This window comes from Caretta caretta, chromosome 5 (genome assembly GCF_965140235.1).
Source record: "Caretta caretta isolate rCarCar2 chromosome 5, rCarCar1.hap1, whole genome shotgun sequence".
NCBI classification, from domain to species: Eukaryota; Metazoa; Chordata; order Testudines; family Cheloniidae; genus Caretta; species Caretta caretta.
Genome location: NC_134210.1, coordinates 27,872,417 through 27,894,477, shown reverse-complemented (window position 1 = coordinate 27,894,477; position 22,061 = coordinate 27,872,417). Strand labels below are relative to the sequence as shown.

At 43.3% G+C, this 22,061-nt stretch overlaps 1 protein-coding gene across 4 annotated transcripts in view; it reads left to right on the top strand.

The window, feature by feature from the left end:
- Nucleotides 1–22,061, top strand: part of LIFR (LIF receptor subunit alpha) — an 88,082-nt gene that overhangs the window by 7,142 nt on the left and 58,879 nt on the right. For 2 of the 4 annotated variants that reach the window (XM_048850548.2, XM_075128436.1), the window contains exon 2: nucleotides 3,845–3,922. The exons of 1 other annotated variant lie outside the window; for it this stretch is intronic. The gene's annotated coding sequence lies outside the window, so the exon portion shown is untranslated. Of the gene's footprint in view, nucleotides 1–892; nucleotides 913–3,844; nucleotides 3,923–22,061 lie in introns of those variants that run through there. One more of the 4 variants, XM_048850549.2, reaches the window with a different exon arrangement.

Genomic DNA, 22,061 nt, shown 5'->3' with positions numbered 1-22,061 from the left:
AAATTTAGAAGAAAATTATGTTGCCCGGTATTATCTGAGCTTCTTCGGACTCTGCTGCTCAAAGGTGGATGGGAATTACAAGCATCCTTTCTTCAGAGGAAATCACTCAAACCGATCTTTTCATATTATTTCAGGTTTTGGAGCAGCTTCAGAGCTTGTGGTAAAAAAGACAGACATTTAATCTTTGAGGTTTTAGAACCACTCAAGAGCTAGGACAAAGGAGAGAAGCTCTTAATGTTTTAGTTCTTGAGAGACTTTAATACATGGTGTGTGTGTTTGCTATGGAACTTTAAAAAAAAATCACAATCTTAATGTCAGATGGGCACAAGTGTCACCAAGAAAACTTCTGTCAGGATTTATTTACAGGTTTTGAAGGCAGCACGTTTTGTCTGTCATCAGGTGTCTACTTCTCCTCCCTTTCCCCCCCACCACCACAGGAAAAAAAATAGAGCTATAGAGAATTGTTGGCACATAAAGCCTTAGGCGTATACATTTATCTGCTTGAAGCATATGAGTTATTAATATTGCATGAGATCCCAATATAGAACAATGTTCTCACATCTTCCATATTACAGATAGTTGTCTGTTGTTTTTTCCAGTGAAATGAAATGATATGTTCATAAGAAGATCTGTTTGACCAAATGCTGTCTCACAGTTCAAATCAGAGGATCATTTCTCTTCGACATCAGCTTTATAACAAATTTGGCACCCTGTGCTACAAACCTTCGTTCAAAGATTTGCTGGATTGGCTCCTTCCACGCTGCCTTCCGTAGGCCTTTTTATTCCTAGGTTAATAGATTGGGTTTTTTTTAAGGCAAGAAGGGACCTATTGGATCATCTAATCTGATGTTGAGCATGACACAGCCTACAGAACTTCACCCGTAATTTCTCCATCAAGCCTATCATTTCTGGGTGAGCATATTTTTTAGAAAGACATCCAGTCTTGATTTATAGTCTTTAAGTGATGAGGAATCTGCCACATCAGTAGATCAGCTGGTCCAAGAGTTAATCACCTTCCCTGTTTACAAAATTGCACTTATTTTCAAGCCAGATTTGTCTAGCTTCAGCTTCCAGCCATTGGATCATTATGCCCTCTGTCTACTAGGGTAAAGAGCTCTCTACTATCAGAAATCTTCTCTCCATGTGAGAAGTTGTAAATTATCATCAAGTCACATTAAGCTTCTAATGGATGAACTAAATAGATGGCGCTTCTGGTAGCCTCTTGCAGCAAGGCATGGTTTCCAGACCTTGGGCTGCTCTTGTAGTTTGTCATGCCCACTTTTAGGAGAGTGTGCTTGATTCTGCAAGAGACTGGACTGATTATTTAAACAATTTCTGTCACTAACTTCAATGATCCTATTGGTACATTTTCCTTTTATTCTCTTGAGTTATGTTGCCTCACAGTACCATGTCGTTACTATAAGGACGATAACACTTCTAAGACCAAGAGGCCTTATATAATAAGATTGATACAGCTTTGGGCTATGCTTGTTTGTTTTATAAAACCAGCAGTTGTGGGGAAGGGTTGTAAGGGTTTTAATACTAGTAAGGATATTGAGTGTAAATGGCCTATATTAGAAAACTGCTGATTGAAAACATGACTAGATTTAATTACTGATATTATATGCACATTAATAGTATTACTGTATTTCTTTTCTGTGTAGTTCATCTTTGATATTTAGGAAACTTGCAAAGTAGAAATTCTATTTTAAGGTTTTAATTCTTATTTAGTTGATGACTTCAAACAAATAATGGAAGCCCGGGGTTCGCCGCTCCAGGCCAGTGGGGGCTGCGGGATGCAGTGCGGGCCGAGGGATGTGCTGGCCGCCTTTCCCGCAGCCCCCATTGGCCTGGAGCAGCGAACCGCAGTCAGTGGGAGCCACAATCGGCTGAACCTGCAGACGCGACAGGTAAACAAACTGGCCCGGCCCACCAGGGGCTTTCCCTGAACAAGCGTGGCCCTAGTTTGAGAACCACCGATGTACAGCATGTGGTGGCAATATAACATACATATCAGCAGTCTTATGTATTCATGTAATAATTGAAATAAATTTTGCATGTGTAATGACTGCAGGGATCCTAGGGGAAGATCTTCAATATGTAAGGTTATAGAACTGAAAAAATACTCTCCAAAGGCTTTCAGGGTTATTGGGTTTTAAATGTTAAGTAGGTTTTATGACTCTTGCTTTCTGGTGAGCTATCGAGAACATTTTTGCTGAATGAGAACATTTCATACACCAAGTCAATTGTGACTTGTTAAAGTGTTACACCATGACATTCAAGCTAATTGTGTTACGTATGTCCGAACTTAGAAAAGTGAGATAAGAGAAACCTTGGCCTTGTGACTGGAGTGTCACTATATCTCTGGCTGAATTCTGCGAAATACACAATGAAGAAAAAAAATCTCTATAGAGATGGGCTTATAATTAAGGCTGCAAGTCTTTCATGGCGGTCACGGAAGTCATGGATTCCGGGACCTCTGGGACTTCTGCAGTGGCTGGTTCGACTGACTGGTTGGCCCCAGGCAGCTGGTGCCAGGCACTGCCCCAGAGCAATGGTCCGGGAGAAGCAGCAGCAGTGGGACCCCAGGTGGCCTCTCCCCTCCCGAGCAGAGCAGCAGCCAGAACGCCCTCCACTCTCCCCGTCCCCGAGCAGCAGCAGTGTCCACAGGATGTCCCCCACCCCAGAGCACCGAAGTCAGGGGTATTTATATAGTAAAAGTCATGGACAGGTCATGGGCCGTGACTTTCTGTTTATTGTCCGTGACCTGCCCATGACTTTTACTAAAAGTACCATGACTAAATCATAGCCTTACTTATAATAAATACTTTGTTTAAAATAAATGTGTGCTGTCTGGATTGAGTTTAGTGTATCTTAAAAGAATCAAACAATTGTGTATGAATATTGTATAAATAGACCTAGGGGTTTTATATTAAATAAATAATACACAGAATAGCGGGTAGTGGTTATGCAATATCCATTTAGCTTGGAATGTCTAAGACATTTTTAAGGAATGACTGTAGTTCACGAGAATTAAATTGATTTCTTAGTAATCCAAGGAACAAGATAGTCCTGAAACTACAGATCCATACTTTCTGATGAATTACTTTTGTATTAGTATTTCCTGTGTCTTAAAACCTTACATGACATGTAGTATTTCAGCTCTTGACACCTGCCTACAGTGTGTCAGTTTCTTTTAACATCTGTAAATTAATCTAACTAGACAACCATTCTGTTCGGGTGATTATGGACTATGTAACTAGACATGGATACCTCACAGTACACTATTGTCATCACCCACTGTGGACTTTTTTCTCCCACGACATTGCGAAGTGACTGACACTCACTCTGTGTGTGGGGGGGGAAGGGCAGGGTTGGTCAAGGAATGAGGTTTACTATTCTGAGTGAACTGACTTAAATCACTGATCTTAATCATGATTTAAATTGGCAAGCAGGAAACCTTGATATAAATGATTATTTAATGAAAACTGGAATTCAATTAAAATGCGCAAAACCAGCATTTTAAAATTTAGTTAAATAACACTGCCTGATGTGTTAGATGTGTATTTTTTCTCATGTTTTATCAAAACATGTTTTTCATTTAAAATTGGTTTATTAAATAAAGAAAGTATTATTTATAATCACCGTGTCCTTTATGTTTTTAGAACTAGTAGCTCTCTTCTCTCTGTACTACTTCCCATCTTTAGAATGGGAAGTGGACAGCAAGTTTTCCTGCTTCTAATTCAACTGCTAATCAATTTCTCAACTTTGAATAAACTAATCACTGAACTGAAGTAGTTGAATAAATGGAAATGAAGAAAATATTCTCTCTGCATTTGCATAGGAGGCTTCTGCGATCAAAAGCTGTTCTTGCACTTCAACAAATTCTGATTCCAGATGCCCAGCCGGTGACTTCCTCCAGGTTAGTGGTCTGACTTAAAAATGGCAGTAGAAAACATGTACTGTTTGAATATTACTTTTTAATTCAGATTCTTTTAATAGATTATACTAAATTTAGGCTTTAAAGGTTGTCCTAATTTCAAATTTAATTTCAAGTAGTTTATTTTTAAAAGAAAAATATATTTAAATTAAATACAAAAATTGATTTATTTAAAAAATCAATTTTTATCCACTCTGCTGTTAATTTAAAAGAACAGAGTGAAAGAAAAAAACAGGAATTTATCATGTATAATTTAAAAATAGAATGTTTTAAGTGATTTGGAGCATGTTCTTTCTTACTATCCCTTTGTACAGCACCGTGCACAATGAGGCCCCCACTGCAATACAAAGTATAAATATTAATTCTGCTAGTTTTGCTTGTGAGCAAGTTAAATACAGAAATACATACGATGATTCCAGAAATGTGAACTTAGCCTTCATCAGAGCTAAGACCCTAGTATTGCAAACACTAGGCAATTGCTTAACTTTACTACTATGAGTAGCCCCATTGATTACAATATCAGAGGCAAAAAAAGCGGGTTTTGTTTTATAATTGTCAAACACAGTTTTTCATTTCAAGTAATTTATTGATGGGTTATTTTGGCCGCCATACAATGAATAAAGAAGTCCAGAAAAGTTTAAATTAGATTCTGTTTTGTTCTTTAAATTTAAATATTCAGAATGTCGGCTCTTGTCTTGTGTTTTGTGGGGTCACTTCACAGGTGACACAGTTGCGTACTGGAAACTTCCTGAGTCCTCATTTAAGTTAAACACCATTGCTTAAATCACTGTGAATAATAATCACATCCCCTCTCTTATCAGGTTTAATTTCTGGAGTCTGTCATAAACCTGCCAGTTCTCTAGTTGGCCATAGGGTCTTCAAAGGTGACCAATACCTGACTTTCTAATATGAAATTTTTTTATTGCCGGCAGGAGGAAAGAGAAACAAACTATATTGCAGGCCATGGTTATGTCATAAAGCTGGTGATTGGAAGAAGTAGTGAGCATACTGAGATCTGTATTTGATTTGGTAATTTTTAATACTAGACATGGTTTTTGGAATCTAGGTATGGGTGTCTTTATTGTTCTAAAATTAAACTTTTTTTGAATAGTCAAAAGAAAAAAAACTTAGAAAAACAAGGGGGTATTCATAGGCCCTCAGCTCACCCAAGAAGTTTGAGATGGGAGCACTATAAGACTAGTAAAAAGAAAAGGAGTACTTGTGGCACCTTAGAGACTAACCAATTTATTTGAGCATAAGCTTTCGTGAGCTACAGCTCACTTCATCGGGTGCATACTGTGGAAAGTGTAGATCTTTTAGTACACACAAAGCATGAAAAAATACCTCCCCCCACCCAACTCTCCTGCTGGTGGGGTGGGGGGAGGTATTTTTTCATGCTTTGGGTGTATAAAAAGATCTTCTACACTTTCCACAGTATGCACCCGATGAAGTGAGCTGTAGCTCACGAAAGCTTATGCTCAAATAAATTGGTTAGTCTCGAAGGTGCTACAAGTACTTCTTTTCTTGCGAATACAGACTAACACGGCTGTTACTCTGAAACCTATAAGACTAGTGTTGCTATATGGCATTTAATCTGAGACCCTTACACCGAAAAGGGTGATTTGCTCTAGACTTGGCTCACTGTAGGTACAGCAGCCTTCTCCTGGCACACTCGAGCCTTCGTATTATTGGTGGAAGAAGCAGTCTGCATAGGCGCAAGCTGGACTTTACTTCACATGTCCACTACAAGTTGCAAATTGGATTTGCTTTTCTCTTCTAATGCTTCCTTTAGGAGGAGGATTCTCTTAAGTGGAGGTTTTTGTGTGAAATCCAAGGTTGTGGGTTTGTTTTTTGTTTTTTCTAAAGGAATAATTCCAAGTTTGCTATGTCTGTTCAGCTTGGGGCTTCTTTCCTGTCATTTATTAGTAGCTCTCATAACTTAATACACTATTTCCTCAGTACTGGGCTAGCAGCTGATTTACGAGGGAGAAAGACTTCTTACCTGCTAGTTTCTGTTCTCTGATAACTCCTCCCCCACTCTGGACTGAACTGTAAAATTATCGTCACAGATGCACCTTTTTCCATTGGAGATTAGTCTGGGAGTCATGAGACATAGTTGATATGCTTAATTTCTTTGTTTACTGCTTCATTACTCAGTAGCTAATGTTAGTCTTGTTCAGAGATTTGGAAATAGTCATTCTGTGGGAACCAGAGAAGTGTGACGATTCCAGATGACTGCTGGTAGTTGGGGACACTGGGGGAGGCTCAAGCTCCAGATTCAAAGATGAGTTAATGAAGGAAAATATGTATAGAAAAGTTATGTCTTGATAATTTATTATTTTATTACTATAATATAAAGATTGTGCATCTCCATGTGAGGCACTTCTGTCTATGGCACCGTAGAAAATCAAATTCTCTGATAGTCTGATGTTTAATTATGGAAGCATCACTGATCAGTTTTTCACTTTGCGTTTCGGAAGGCTTATTTTAGCAAATGTGCTGCTTTTTGATATTCAAGTGTTCTCCTTTTAAGCAGTTAAGTTACATGCTTTATTGGAAAAACTTCACAGTATTAAAAGTTGTAGGTTCTTTAATGTATGATTCCAATTTCAGATCATTGTCCTTTGTATTAGATAAGTAGCTGGAATTGCAACAGTAACTGTCAGTGGACCTGCAACATGCTGCTGTTATCCCATCATAAAACTAAATAAGCTGTTTTGTTTTGGCAAGAAGAGCAAAGGCCATGAAGTACAAAATAGTTTGATATTTTTGCTTATAAACACTACAAGAAAAATTGAGAGTATTTCATTAAATAAGATTTTTATATTCAACCAGCCTTTTTTGATCTAGGCTAATTTAAGTGGCCACACTTGGTCAGACCAATGGTCCCTCTACCCCAGTATCCTATATTCTGGCAGTGGCTGGTGCCACTTGCTTCAGAGAGAACGAACAGAAGAGGGCAAATATTGAGTGATCTATCCACTGTCATCCACTCCCAGATTCTGGCAGTTGGATGTTTAGGGACACTCAGAGCGTAGGGTTACTTCCCTTACCATCTTGTCTAATAGCCATTGATGGACCTATTCTCTATAACCTTATATATGGTTTTTTAACCTGCTTATACTTTTTGCTTTCCCAATATCCCATGGCAACGAGCTCCACAGATTGACTCAGAGTTCTGTGATGAAGTATTTCCTTATGCTTGTTTTTAAACCTTCTGTCAATTAATTTCATTGGGTGACTCTGGTTCTTGTGTTATGTGAAGGGGTAAATTCCCTATTCATTTCCTCCATGTGATTTTATAGACCTTGATCATATCCCCCATTAGTTGACTCTTTCCTAAGATTAACGTCCCCAGTTTTTATTCTCTCCTCATATGGAAGCTGTTCCATACCCCAATCACTTTGTTGCCCTTCTCTGTGTCTTTTCCAATTCTAATGTACTGTTTGTGGAAGGAGGTGACCACAACTGCACATAGTAGTCAAGGTGTGGGCATACTGTTGATTTATATAGAGGCATTATTATATGTTCTATCTTTATTGTCTTTCTCTTTCAAAATATACAAAATATAAAAGAGTACAAAATATATTGGAAGGTCGTGCTGGTGGGGGAGTGGCATTATATGTGAAAGAGAGCATACAATCAAATGAAGTAAAAATCATAAATGAATCAAACTGTCCCATAGAATCTCTCTGGCTAGAAATTCTGTGCTCTAATAATAGGAGTATAGCAGTAGGGATATATTACCGACCACCTGACCAGGATGGTGATCAGTGTTCCCTCTAAGAAAAGGAGTACTTGTGGCACCTTAGAGACTAACCAATTTATTTGAGCATGAGCTTTCGTGAGCCACAGCTCACTTCATCAGATGTGTACCGTGGAAACTGCAGCAGACTTTATATACACACAGAGAATATGAAACAATACCTCCTCCCACCCCACTGTCCTGCTGGTAATAGCTTATCTAAAGTGATCAGCAGGTGGGCCATTTCCAGCACAAATCCAGGTTTTCTCACCCTCCACCCCCCCACACAAATTGGGCTAGCACCAGCAGGAGAGTGAATTTGTGTGGGGGGGTGGAGGGTGAGAAAACCTGGATTTGTGCTGGAAATGGCCCACCTGCTGATCACTTTAGATAAGCTATTACCAGCAGGACAGTGGGGTGGGAGGAGGTATTGTTTCATATTCTCTGTGTGTATATAAAGTCTGCTGCAGTTTCCACGGTACACATCTGATGAAGTGAGCTGTGGCTCACGAAAGCTCATGCTCAAATAAATTGGTTAGTCTCTAAGGTGCCACAAGTACTCCTTTTCTTTTTGCGAATACAGACTAACACGGCTGTTCCTCTGAAACCAGTGTTCCCTCTAATTTTTGTCAGGCCATGTGCGCCAAAAATTTCTCCTGTGCAAATGTTTGACAGGCTGTGTGTGCTAAAAATTTCTTCTATGCAAATTGTTGTGCTTCTGTGCAAAATTTTGTGCATGCGGTATTTTGCCGTGTGCGCTGGGGTTAGGATCTGTGTACGTGCGCACGCACACAGCTTAGAGGGAACAGTGATGGTGATAGTGATTGTGAAATGCTCAGGCTGATTAGAGAGGCTATTAAAATAAAAAACTCAATAATAATAATAGGGGATTTCAGTTATCCCCATATTGACTGGGTACATGTCACCTCAGGACGGGATGCAGAGATAAAGTTTCTTGACACCTTAAATGACTGCTTCTTGGAGGAGCTGGTCCTGGAACCCACCAGAGGAGAGGCAATTCTTGATTTAGTCCTAAGTGGAGCACAGGATCTGGTCCAAGAGGTGATATAGCTGGACTGCTTGGTAATAGTGACCATAATATAATTAAATTTAATACCCCTGTGGCAGGAAAAACACCACAGCAGCCCAACACTGTAGCATTTAATTTCAGAAAGGGGAACTACACAAAAATGAGAAGGTTAGTTAAACAGAAGTTAAAGCGTACGGTGCCAAAAGTGAAATCTCTGCAAGCTGACAGGAAACTTTTTAAAGACACCATAATAGAGGCTCAACTTAAATGTATACTGCAAATTAAAAAACATAGTAAGAGAACCAAAAAAGAGCCACCGTGGCTAAATAACTAAGTAAAAGAAGCAGTTAGAGGCAAAAAGGCATCCTTTAAAAAGTGGAAGTTTAAATTCTAGTGAGGAAAATAGAAAGGAGCATAAACACTAGCAAATGACGTGTAAAAATATAATTAGGAAGGCCAAAAAAGAATTTGAGGGATAGTTAGCCAAAGACTCAAAAAGTAATAGCAAATATTTTTTTAAGTACATCCGAAGCAGGAAGCCCGCTAAACAACCCGTGTGGCCACTGGACGATCGAAGTGTAAAAGGAGCACTCAAGGACGATAAGGCCATTACGGAGAAACTAAATGAATTCTTTGCATCGGTCTTCATGGCTGAGGATGTGAGGGAGATTCCCAAACCTGAGCCATTCTTTTTAGGTGACAGATCTGAGGAACTGTCCCAAACTGATATCTCATTAGAGGAGGTTTGGGAACAAATTAATAAATTAAACAGCAACAAGTAACCAGGACCAGATGGTATTCACCCAAGAGTTCTGAAGGAATTCAAATGTGAAATTGCAGAACTACTAACTGTATTCTGTAACCTGTCATTTAAATCAGCTTCTGTACCAGATGACTGGAGGATAGCTAATGTGACGCCAATTTTTAAAAAGGGCTCCAGAGGTGATCCCGGCAATTACAGGCCTATAAGACTGACTTCAGTACCAGGCAAATTGGTTGAAACTATAATAAAGAACAATATTGTCAGACATCTAGATGAACATAATTTGTTGAGGAAGAGTCAGCATCGTTTTAGTAAAGGGAAATCATGCCTCACCAATCTACTAGAATTCTTTGTGGGGGTCAACAAGCATGTAGATCAAGGGGATCCAGTGGATGTAGATTACTTAGATTTTCAGAAAGCCTTTGACAGGGTCCCTCACCAAAGGCTCTTATGCAAAGTAAGCTGTCACGGGATAAGAGGAAAGATGCTCTCATGGATTGGTAACTGGTTAAAAGATAGGAAACAAAGGGTAGCTATAAATGGTCAGTTTTCAGAAGGGAGATAGGTAAATAGTGGTGTCCACCAGGGGTTTGTTCTGGGACCAGTCCTGTTCAACATATTCATAAATGATCTGGAAAAGGGAGTAAACGGGTGAGGTGGCAAAATTTGCAGATGATGCAAAATTACTAAATATAGTTAAGACCCAGGCAGACTGCAAAGAGCTACAAAAGGATCTCTCAAAACTGCGTGATTGGGCAACAAAATGGCAGATGAAATTTAAGGTTGATAAATGCAAAGTGGTGCACATTGGAAAGCATAATCCCAACTATACATATAAAATGATGGGGTCTAAATTAGCTGTTACCACTCAAAAAAGAGATCTTGGAGTCATTGTGGATAGTTCTCTGAAAACATCCACTCAATGTGCAGTGGCAGTCAAAAAACGAACAGAATGCTGGGAATAATTAAGAAAGGGATAGATAATGGGACAGAAAATATCATGTTGCCTCTGTATAAATCCATGGTACGCCCACATCTTGAATACTGTGTGCAGATGTGGTCGCCCCATCTCAAAAAAGATATATTGGAACTGGAAAAGGTTCTGAAAAGGGCAACAAAAATGATTAGGGGTATGGCCGCCATATGAGGGGAGATTAATAAAACTGCGACTTTTCAGCTTGGAAAAGACATGGCTAGGGGGAGATACGATTGAGGTCCATAAAATCATGACTGGTGTAGAAGAAGTACCGCTACAGACCAATGCACCGCTACAGACTAGGGACCGAATGGCTAGGCAGCAGTTCTGCGGAAAAGGACCTAGGGGTGACAGTGGACGAGAAGCTGGATATGAGTCAGCAGTGTGCCCTTGTTGCCAAGAAGGCCAATGGCATTTTGGGATGTATAAGTAGGGGCATAGTGAGCAGATCGAGGGACGTGATCATTCCCCTCTATTCGACATTGGTGAGGCCTCATCTGGAGTACTGTGTCCAGTTTTGGGCCCCACACTACAAGAAGGATGTGGATAAATTGGAGAGAGTCCAGCGAAGGGCAACAAAAATGATTAGGGGTCTAGAACACATGAGTTATGAGGAGAGGCTGAGGGAGCTGGGATTGTTTAGCCTGCAGAAGAGAAGAATGAGGGGGGATTTGATAGCTGCTTTCAACTACCTGAAAGGGGGTTCCAAAGAGGATGGCTCTAGACTGTTCTCAATGGTAGCAGATGACAGAACGAGGAGTAATGGTCTCAAGTTGCAGTGGGGGAGGTTTAGATTGGATATTAGGAAAAACTTTTTCACTAAGAGGGTGGTGAAACACTGGAATGCGTTACCTAGGGAGGTGGTAGAATCTCCTTCCTTAGAGGTTTTTAAGGTCAGGCTTGACAAAGCCCTGGCTGGGATGATTTAACTGGGAATTGGTCCTGCTTCGAGCAGGGGGTTGGACTAGATGACCTTCAGGGGTCCCTTCCAACCCTGATATTCTATGATTCTAAGTAGATAAGGAAGTGTTGTTTACTACTTCTCATAACACAAGAACTAGGGGTCATGAAATGAAATTAATAGGCAGCAGGTTTAAAACAAATAAAAGGAAGTATTTCTTCACACAACACACAGTCAACCTGTGGAACTCCTTGCCAGAGGATGTTGTGAAGGCCAAGACCATTACAGGGTTCAAAAAAGAACTAGAAAAATTAATGGAGGATAGGTCCATCAATGGCTATTGCCAGGATGGGCAGGAATGGTGTCCCTAGCCTCTGTTTGCCAGAGGCTGGGAATGAGCAACAGGGGATGCGTCAGTTGATGATTACCTGTTCTGTTCATTCCCTCTGGGGTACCTGGCACTGGCCACTGTCGGAAGACAGGATACTGGGCTAGATGGACCTTTGGTCTGACCCAGTAGGGCCATTCTTATGTTCTTCCCTAATGGTTCCTAACATTCTTTTGGCTTTTTTTGTCTGCTGCTGCATACAGAGCAGATATTTTCAGAGAACTATCCACAATGATTCCAAGATCTTTCCTGAACAGTAACAACTAATTTAGATCCCATCATTTTGTATGGATAGCTGGGATTATTTTTTACAATGTGTATTACTTTGCACTTATCAACATTGAATTTCATCTGCCATTTTATTGTCCAATCACCTAGTTTAGTGAGATCCCTTTGTAACTCTTTGCAGTTAGCTTTGGATTTACCTATCTTGAGTAATTTAGTATCATTTTTAAATTTTGCCACCTCACTATTCACCCCTTCTTTCAGATCATTTATGATTATGTTGAACAGCACAGGTCCCAGTGCAGATCCCTGGGTGGGACACTGTATTTACCTCTTTCCATTGTGAAAACTGGCCATTTATTCCAGCCCTTTGTTTCCTATCTTTTAATCAGTTCCTGATCCATGAGAGGACCTTCCCTCTTATCCCATGACTGTTCACTTTGCTCAAGAGCTTTAGGTGTGGACCTTGTCAAAGGCTTTCTGAAAGTCCAGTTGACAAAGTGCACTTGGATTACTCTGTTGACACCTTCAAAGAATTTTGATAGATTGGTGAAGCACGATTACCCTTTACAAAATCAATGTAGAGTCTTCTCCAATATATTGTGTTCATCTGTGTGTCTGATAATTATCTTTTTTACTATAGTTTCAAGCAGTTTGCCTGGTACTGAAGTTAAGCTTACTGGCTTGTAATTGCCAGGATGGCTTAGGTGTAGGAATGTCCCTCTCATCCTTTGCAGTGAAAACTAACGTCAAGAATTCAGTTTGCTTCTCTGCAATAGCCTTGTCTTCCTTGTGTGCTCCTTTAATACCTTGATCATCCAGTGGCAGGTTCTGCGTGGCAGGCTCTACATGGCATCTGCTAAACTAGGCACTTGGATAATGTGGTGATAGGAGCTGTATTAGAATTTACCAAAATAGAAATGCAAGATTTATTTCTCTTCCCTCTCCTATAACCCTGTACACACACTACTGAGTAGGTGCATTGACATTGGGCTTTGAGGCATACATTTAGTAAAGCACAGTGGACAGTATTGCTGTGAATAATTTTCTGTTCTGAAAACTTTGCTCTTATGACAGTTGTATTGAGTTCTTATATTAGCAAAAATTTATTTCTCAGATTTCAGACCATATGTTGGCATGTCTGTGAGTGTTTGATATATGTAATGATTTATTATGCAGATTGACAGTGGGAAAATCTATGTCTAGTATACTTTAATTATATTTTCAAACAAATTTACCAAAGAAGTTTGCAGTGTTCTGTGCATGGGTTATACTTCTTTATAGCATAGAAACAAAGTGCTGAAAATATGCAGTGGGTATTCAAATAGCCTGAAGTAATCCTGGACTTGTGTCCTTGGTCAGTGTACTTGTTCAATTAATAGCTGCACAATTCAAGAATTCAAGGAAGTGTGAATTTGAGCTCACTGAATTCAAGGGTAGCAAGAAGCTTGCATAACTTTTTCAGACTCACAAAGATAAAATAGTAGAGTCCTTCACCTTAAGATGATATTGTTGACTTGCCTTTTACAGTAGGTGTCAAAATGTTTTGCTCAAACAGGTTAAAATATCATGAACTAATGCTTGTGACTTCTTGTTCAACTATCATAGTAGCTTCCATCATGTGGTATATTGAGCTTTAAGGCATGAAAACGATACTTCTGATTTAACTGATAAAGTACTTTCGGGCCCTTTTAACTCAGTTTTCATCTAGATGAGTAGGTGTTGCCCATCTGCAGTTCTGGGAATGGTACGCCCTATGGGAGAGGAATCTGTGCTCTTTTGTCGAAGGATCCTGGTCTCATGTGATAGCATGAAGACTGGTCGCCTCTCTGGGACAGTCTGCATGAAATTCCCAAACAGTCTATACTAGATTTTTTTTTCTCTTGGTGCAGCTCTTGCAAATGTAGCAATGATGGATGTGCTTGTATTTTAGCCACTTGCATGGAAAAAGTCTAGATAGCGCAGGCTGAGATTTTTGATTCAAGAGTAAGATTCAGCTCCCATTGAAAGTCCTCTTCATGCTCTGTAAAATCTTGCCTTCAGAGGTTAAAATGCTAGTAGTCAGTTTATGCTAATGGTCCCACTGTAGATAGCAACGTTGGAACACGTTATGAGAAAGGAGTCTCAGGTTAACACCCAAGTCATGGGTCTGTTTTAACGTAATACAAAATTTATTAAGAATAGAGTGGTTATCCAGTTACATTTTGCATAATGTTTGTTATTATATCTGGCCTGAAATTCTGCAAAAGCTCCTAGGTAGGTTCACCTTAAGTTTAGATACGGTGACTAAAAATAAATCTTTAATTTCTTGGGTGCCTCTTTCTCCCTTCTTACCCTTTCATCTGGCCTGCTAAGTATAGCTTTTGATTTCACTTGTCTTGTGTCCTCCTTTTTCTCTGGGTCTGACTCTTACAGCACTGTTGTACCTTTCAGATTTCTTCTAAGGGCATGTCTACACTGGCGGAGTTACAGCGCCGCTCAGAGAGCGCTGAAGGGAAACCGCTGTTGTGTGTTCACACTGTCAGCTGCCTGTGCAATAGCGTGTTCACGCTTGCAGCATTTGCAATGCTATTTGGAGCGGTGCATTCTGGGCAGCTATCCCACAGAGCACCTCTTCCTCTTCTGGCGCTAAGAGTTGTGGGAAGGCGGAGGGAATCGTGGGGCACTCTGGGTCCAGACCCAGTGCCCTGTGATGCATTGCTTCACATCCCAGCAGTCCCTGTGCTTCTGTCCTCATTTGGCACCATCTTTCAACGGTTTCTGTATTGCACACCCTGCCTCTTTGGGCTGCAGGAATGGAACATGATCTGCTGACCAGTACGCTGCTCGCTCTGACCAATGCGTCGCGAGTGGCAGTGGAGTTATTCCTTAGACTACAAAGGCAAGAGGAGTGCGACACTGATCTCACCACGCGTAGTAGCTACGTCACAAGATTGCTTGTGGCATTCACAGAGGTGCTGATCACAGTGGAACACTGCTTTTGGGCTCGAGAAACAAGCACCGAGTGGTAGGATCACATCGTGATGCACGTCTGGGATGATGAGCAGTGGCTACAGAATTTTTGGATGAGGAAAGACATATTCATGGGACTGTGTGATGAGCTCGCCTGAGCCCTTTGGCGCAAGGACATGAGAATGAGAGCTGCCCTGCTGTTGGAGAAGCACGTGGCGATTGCACTGTGGAAGCTGGCTACTTCAGACTGCTACCGATTGGTCACTAACCAGTTCAAAGTGGGAAAGTCGACCATTGGACTCGTGTTGATGGAATTCTGCAAGGCCATTAATCACATCCTGCTCTGAAAGACCGTGACTCTGGGCAACGTGCGTCACATTGTGGATGGCTTTGCACAAATGGGCTTCCCTAACTGCGGAGGGGTGATAGATGGCACACGTATTCCAATTCTGGCACCAGACCACCTAGCCACCATGTACATTAATCACGAGGGTATTTCTCAATGGTTCTCCAGGCGCTTGTGGATCACCGTGGGCGTTTCACAGAAATTAACACAGGCTGGTCCGGAAAGGTGCATGACGCACGCATCTTTCAGAACACTGGCCTGTTCAGGAAGCTGCAAGCAGGGACTTTCTTCCCAGGCCAGAAGATCACAGTAGGGGCAGTTGAAATGCCCATTGTGATCCTGGGAGACCCCACCTACCCCTTAATGCCGTGGCTTATGAAGCCAAACACGGGGCACGTTGACAGCAGCAAGGAGCGGTTCAACAACAGGCTGAGCAAGTGTAGAATGACTGTTGAGTGTGCTTTGGCTGTTTAAAAGCCCGCTGGTACAGCCTCTATGGGAAGCTGGACCTGGCCGATGACAATATTCCTATGCTTATAGCAGCGTGCTGAACATGCCATAATATCTGTGAAGGGAAGGGTGAAAGCTTCACTCAGGGTTGGATCGCAGAGGCTCAGGGCCTGGAGGCTGAGTTTGAACAGCCAGAGACCAGGGCTATTAGAGGGGCGCAGCGCAGGGCCGTAAGAATCAGGGATGTGTTGAGGCAGCAATTTGAAGCTGAAAGCCACTAATATTTGTTGCTATGCTCAGGAGTGCAGTGATTGTAATGCTAGGAGGTGATTGGTGCAGATGATGCAATATGTGGGTTTAACGTAATTGTATGTTGCTTTGCAGGGCTCTTTTTGCTTTCAAATAATAGAATAAAGATTGCTTTCAAACCAACACAATTCTTTTATTAAAAACCAACAACCAGAGGAGAGAGTCAAACCAAAAAAAACCCCATCAGTGGTGAGGGGGATAGGGGAAGGGAAGGTCCCAGGAGGAGGAGGGGTCCCAGGGTGGCTAAAGATTTGTGTATGTCCAGGGATCATACCCTTCCTTCTCCTTTGGAGTACAGTGCAGCGGGTGCTGTGCTTCAGCAGGGCCAAACTGCAGAGGGATGGGTGTTGAGTGCAGTGGGTAGTGGGAGTCTGCAGTGCTGGACTGTGAGGGGGAGGAGTGGAATGCTGCGGTATATGTATAGACTGGAACCAGGAGGTTGATAAGAGTGGGTTGGCGGTGTCTGGGGGGCATATGGGAAAGAGCTCTGCGACAGCAGCTGCAGGGGAGGGCGGGTACGGAGTTGGTAGGTTTGAAGAGCTAGTATTGCCTGGAGCATGTCTGCTTGGCACTCCATAACCTTTAAGAGCTGCTCCATGGCTTCATTCTGGCATGCTGTGTTCTCCTTTCGGTCCCTCTTCTCGCTGTCCTGCCACGCCTTCAATTCCTGTTTCTCGGCGGCGGAGTGCATCATAACATCATGCAGAAAATCCTCCTTAGTTCTTCCTGGCCGCTTTCTAATTCTGTGCAGCCGTTCAGCTGCCAATAACAGAGGGAGACTGGGCTCCCAAGGTCATCTCTGTGAAGTTTCAACGCAACATTTTACAGAAGCAGTATTGTTTGCAACACAGAGAACACTGATTCAATGCTTTAAAACGCAGCCAGTATTCTCTCACCTGTCACTAACTGGCTGACCCCAGGCAAGCACACATGAGCCACAAGACCCCCAAAATGGTGAGTAGCCACAGGGGCAGGGTAAATCACTCTTAGAATCATAGAATATCAGGGTTGGAAGGGACTTCAGGAAGTCATCTAGTCCAACCCCCTGCTCAAAGCAGGATCAATCCCCAACTAAATCTTCCCAGCCAGGGCTTTGTCAAACGTGACCTTAAAAATCGCTAAGGAAGGAGATTCCACCACCTTCCTAGGTAATCCATTCCAGTGCTTCACCACCCTCCTAGTGACAAAGTTTTTCCTAATATCCAACCTAAACCTCCCCCACTGCAACTTGAGACCATTACTCCTTGTTCTAGCATCTGGTACCACTGAGAACAGTCTGGATCCATCCTCTTTGGAACCCCCTTCAGGTAGTTGAAAGCAGCTGTCAAATCCCCCCTCATTCTTCTCTTCTGCAGACTAAATAATCCCAGTTCCTTCAGCCTCTCCTCATAAATCATGTGCTCCAGCCCCCTAATCATTTTTGTTGCCCTCTGCTGGATTCTTTCCACTTTTTCCATATCCTTCTTGTAGTGTGGGGCCCAAGACTGGACACAGTACTCCAGATAAGGCCTCGCCATTGCCGAATAGAGGGGAACAATCACATCCCTCGATCTGCTGGCAATGCTCCAACTTATACAGCCCAAAATGCCGTTAGCCTTCTTGGCAACAAGGGCACACTGTTGACTCATATCCAGCTTCCATCCACTGTAACCCCTAGGTCCTTTTCGGCAGAACTGCTGCCTAGCCACTTGGTCCCTAATCTGTAGCAGTGCATGGGATTCTTCCGTCCTAAGTGCAGGACTCTACACTTGTCCTTGTTGAACCTCCTCAGATTTCTTTTGGCCCAATCCTCTAATTTGTCTAGGTCCCTCTGTATCCTATTCCTACCCTCCAGTGTATCTACCACTCCTCCCAGTTTAGTGTCATCTGCAAACTTGCTGAGGGTGCAATCCACGCCGTCTTCCAGAACATTAATGAAGATATTGAACAAAACTGGCCCCAGGACCGACCCTGCTTGATACCGGCTGCTGACTAGACAGGGAGCCATTAATCACTACCCATTGAGCCCAATGATCTAGCCAGCTTTCTATCCACCTTATAGTCCATTCATCCAGCCCATACTTCTTTAACTTGCTGGCAAGAATACTGTGGGAGACAGTGTCAAAAGATTTGCTAAAGTCCAGGAATAACACATCCACTGCTTTCCCCTCATCCACAGAGCCAGTTATCTCATCACAGAAGGCAATTAGGTTAGTCAGGCGTGATTTGCCCTTGGTGAATCCATGCTGACTGTTCCTGATCTAAGTGCTTCATAATTGATTCCTTGAGGACCTGCTCCATGATTTTTGCAGGGACTGAGGTGAGGCTGACTGGCCTGTAGTTCCCCGGATCCTCCTCCTTCCCCTTTTTAAAGATGGACACTACATTAGCCTTTTTCCAGTCATCCGGGACCTCCCCGGACCGCCATCATTTTTCAGAGATAATGGCCAATCGTTCTGCAATCACATCTGCCAACTCCTTTAGCACTCTCGGTTGCAGTGCATCCGGCCCCATGGACTTGTGCTCATCCAGCTTTTCTAAATAGTCCTGAACCACTTCTTTCTCCACAGAGGGCTGGTCACCTCCTCCCCATACTGTGCTGCCCAGTGGAGTACTCTGGGAGCTGACCTTGTTCGTGAAGACAGAGGCAAAAAAAGCATTGAGTACATTAGCTTTTTCCACATTCTCTGTAAATAGGTTGCCCCCCCCCCATTCAGTAAGGGGCCCACACTTTCCTTGACTTTCTTCTTGTTGCTAACATACCTGAAGAAACCCTTCTTGTTACTCTTAACATCCCTTGCTAGCTGCAACTCCAAATGTGATTTGTCCTTCCTGATTTCACTCCTACATACCTGAGCAATATTTTTATACTCCTCCCTGGTCATTTGTCCAATCTTCCACTTCTTGTATGCTTCTTTTTTGTGTTTAAGATCAGCAAAGATTTCACTGTTAAGTCAAGCTGGTCGCCTGCCATATTTACTATTCTTTCTACACATCGGGATGGTTTGTTCCTGCAGCCCCAATAAGGATTCTTTAAAATGCGGCCAGCTCTCCTGGTCTCCTTTCCCCCTCATGTTATTCTCCCAGGGGATCCTGCCCATCAGTTCCCTGAGGGAGTCAAAGTCTGCTTTTCTGAAGTCCAGGGTCCGTATTCTGCTGCTCTCCTTTCTTCCTTGTGTCAGGATCCTGAACTCGACCATCTCATGGTCACTGCCTCCCAGCTTCCCATCCACTTTTGCTTCCCCTACTAATTCTTCCCTGTTTGTGAGCAGCAGGTCAAGAAGAGCTCTGCCCCTAGTTGGTTCCTCCAGCACTTGCATCAGGAAATTGTCCCCTTCACTTTCCAAAAACTTCCTGGATTGTCTGTGGACTGCTGTATTGCTCTCCTAGCAGATATCAGGGTGATTGAAGTCCCCCATGAGAACATGGGCTTGCGATCTAGTAACTTCCATTAGTTGCCAGAAGAAAGTCTTGTCCATCTCATCTCCCTGGTCTGGTGGTCTATAGTAGACTCCCACCACGACATCACCCTTGTTGCTCACATTTCTAAATTTAATCCAGAGAGTCTGCAGTTTCATACTGAAGCTCTGAGCAGTCATACTGCTCCCTTACATACAATGCAACTCCCCCACCTTTTCTGCCGCACCTGTCCTTCCTGAACAGTTTATATCCATCCATGACAGTACTCCAGTCATGTGAGTTATCCCACCAAGTCTCTGTTATTCCAATCACATCATAGTTCCTTGACTGTGCCAGGACTTCCAGTTCTCCCTGCTTGTTTTCAAGGCTTCTTGCATTTGTGTATAGGCATTTAAGATAACTTGCTGATTGTCCTGCTTTCTCAGTGTGAGGCAGAAGTTCTTCCCTCTTGTGCTATCCTGCTGATGCTTCCTCCTGGTATCCCACTTATCTCAGGGCTTTGGTCTCCTTCCCCCAGTGAACCTAATTTAAAGCCCTCTGCAAGCAGGCTGGCTAACGTAGTGAGAAGATGCTCTTCCCTCTCTTGGTTAGGTGGAGCCCGTCTCTTCCTAGCAATCCTTCTTCTGGAACACCTTCCCATGGTCAAAGAATCCAAAGCCTTCTCTCTGACACCACCTGCGTAGCCATTCGTTGACTTCCATGATTCGACAGTTTCTACCTGGGCCTTTTCCTTCCATGGGGAGGATGGATGAGAACACCACTTGAGCTTCAAACTCCTTTATCCTTCTTCCCAGAGCCATGTAGTCTGCAGTGATCTGCTCAAGGTCATTCTTGGCAGTATCATGGGTGCCAACGTGGAGAAGCAGGAAAGGGTAGCGATTTGAGGGCTTGAATAGTCTTGGTAGTCTCTCCGTCACATTATGAATCCTAGCTCCTGGCAGTTAGCACACTTCTCGGTTTTCCTGGTCTGGATGGCAGATAGATGACTCAGTCCCCCATAGGAGAGAGTCCCTGACCACCACCACCTCCCTCCTTCTCTTGGGAGTGGTGGTCGTGGAACCCCCATCCCTAAGACAGTGCATCTCATGCCTTCCAATCAGTGAAGCCTCCTTCTGCTCCCTTCTATCAGATGTATCATCTAGTCCACTGTCCACATTAGTACCTGTGGAGAGAACATGAAAACGGTTGCTCATCTGTATCTGCATTGCTGGTACATGGATGCTCCTCTTTCTTCTTCTGGAAGTCACATGCTGCCAATTTTCCTCACTGTCCTTCTGTCCCCGCCACACAGCCTGCTGTGATTCTTCAGAATGTTGTGCCGGTAGAAGCATATCCTGACGTATGTGCAGGAAATCTTCATTTTCTCTTATGAAACGCAGGGTTGATACTTGTTTCTCCAGAACTTGAACCTCCTCTTCCAATATGGAGACCAGCTTGCACTTTGTACACACAAAGTCACTTCTGTCCTATGAAAGAAAGACAAACATAGCACATCCTGTGCAGGTCACAACAGCTGATCGCTCACCATCCATATTACCTTCCTTCTAAGAGCTTCCTTAGCTGTTGCAGTAACTACTTAGAGAAGCCTGCAAGATGAAAGCCTCAGTGGGCTCTCCCCAGGTGAAATCACAGTCTAACTCCCTCTGTTAGACTCGTCGCTGTTCGCTGCTTCCCTGACCCTGCTGTACACTGGGTATGTGGCTCTTGGGGAGAGCCAGCACTTTAGTGGGGGCCTGATAATCATTCCTGTCCCCACACTTCCCACAGGATGTGATCATTATGGAAGATATCTCGCTGCTGAGGGTGAGCAGGGAATCAAGGGAGGGTCTTCTCCAAGCTTGCAGATTCCGCCCTGGCCCCCATGTGGCTTGCCTGTGTGCAGCAATGGTCACCCCTCCTGCCCCCGCCCTCCCCCTGCCCCCCCCCCGTGAAAGCTCAGTGGTGCAGGAAAGTTACCGTTAATGGGGCAAGAAACAAAGCAGCTCTGCTGAAGATCCTGTGGCAGGGGATTGCCCAGTATCTCCACGAGAGTTTCCTGGAGATCTCTGAGGGAGATTCCCGAGAAGCAAGGAAGTCAGTCAACAGCCTGTTCCGCCGCTCAGACTAGGCATGCGGTGGGAGACAAGCCAGCTTTCTGCAACCCTCCTGCCTCCAACAACTCATTTTGGCAATTTCCCAAATCAGACCCACTTACCATGGGCCTCCTCTCCTGTTTGCACTTCGCCAACATCCGACAGCTGTGACTGGCTAGCCTCCTCCGGGTTAGAAAAGAGCTCCTGGCTGCATGCATCTCTGACCTCCGAATCATCCTCTGCCTCTGGGTCCCCTCCCCCTCCACATCCTCATCCAAGATTTCCTCCTCCTGTCTTGGTCCACTCTCAACTGGCACGTGAGCCACCGAAGTATCCACGGGGGCCTTTGCCGTGGCGGTGGGGTTGCCACCGAGTATCGCATCCAGCTCTTTGTAGAACTGGCAGCTCGTGGGCGCAGCGCAGGAGCAGCAGTTTGCCTCCCGTGCCTTGTGGTAGCCATTTCGCAGCTCCTTCACTTCGACCCTACATCGCAGTGCGTCCCGATCCTGGCCCCTTTCTGTCTGTAGGTATCATAATTCCTATGGCTGGAACGCAGCTGGGACTG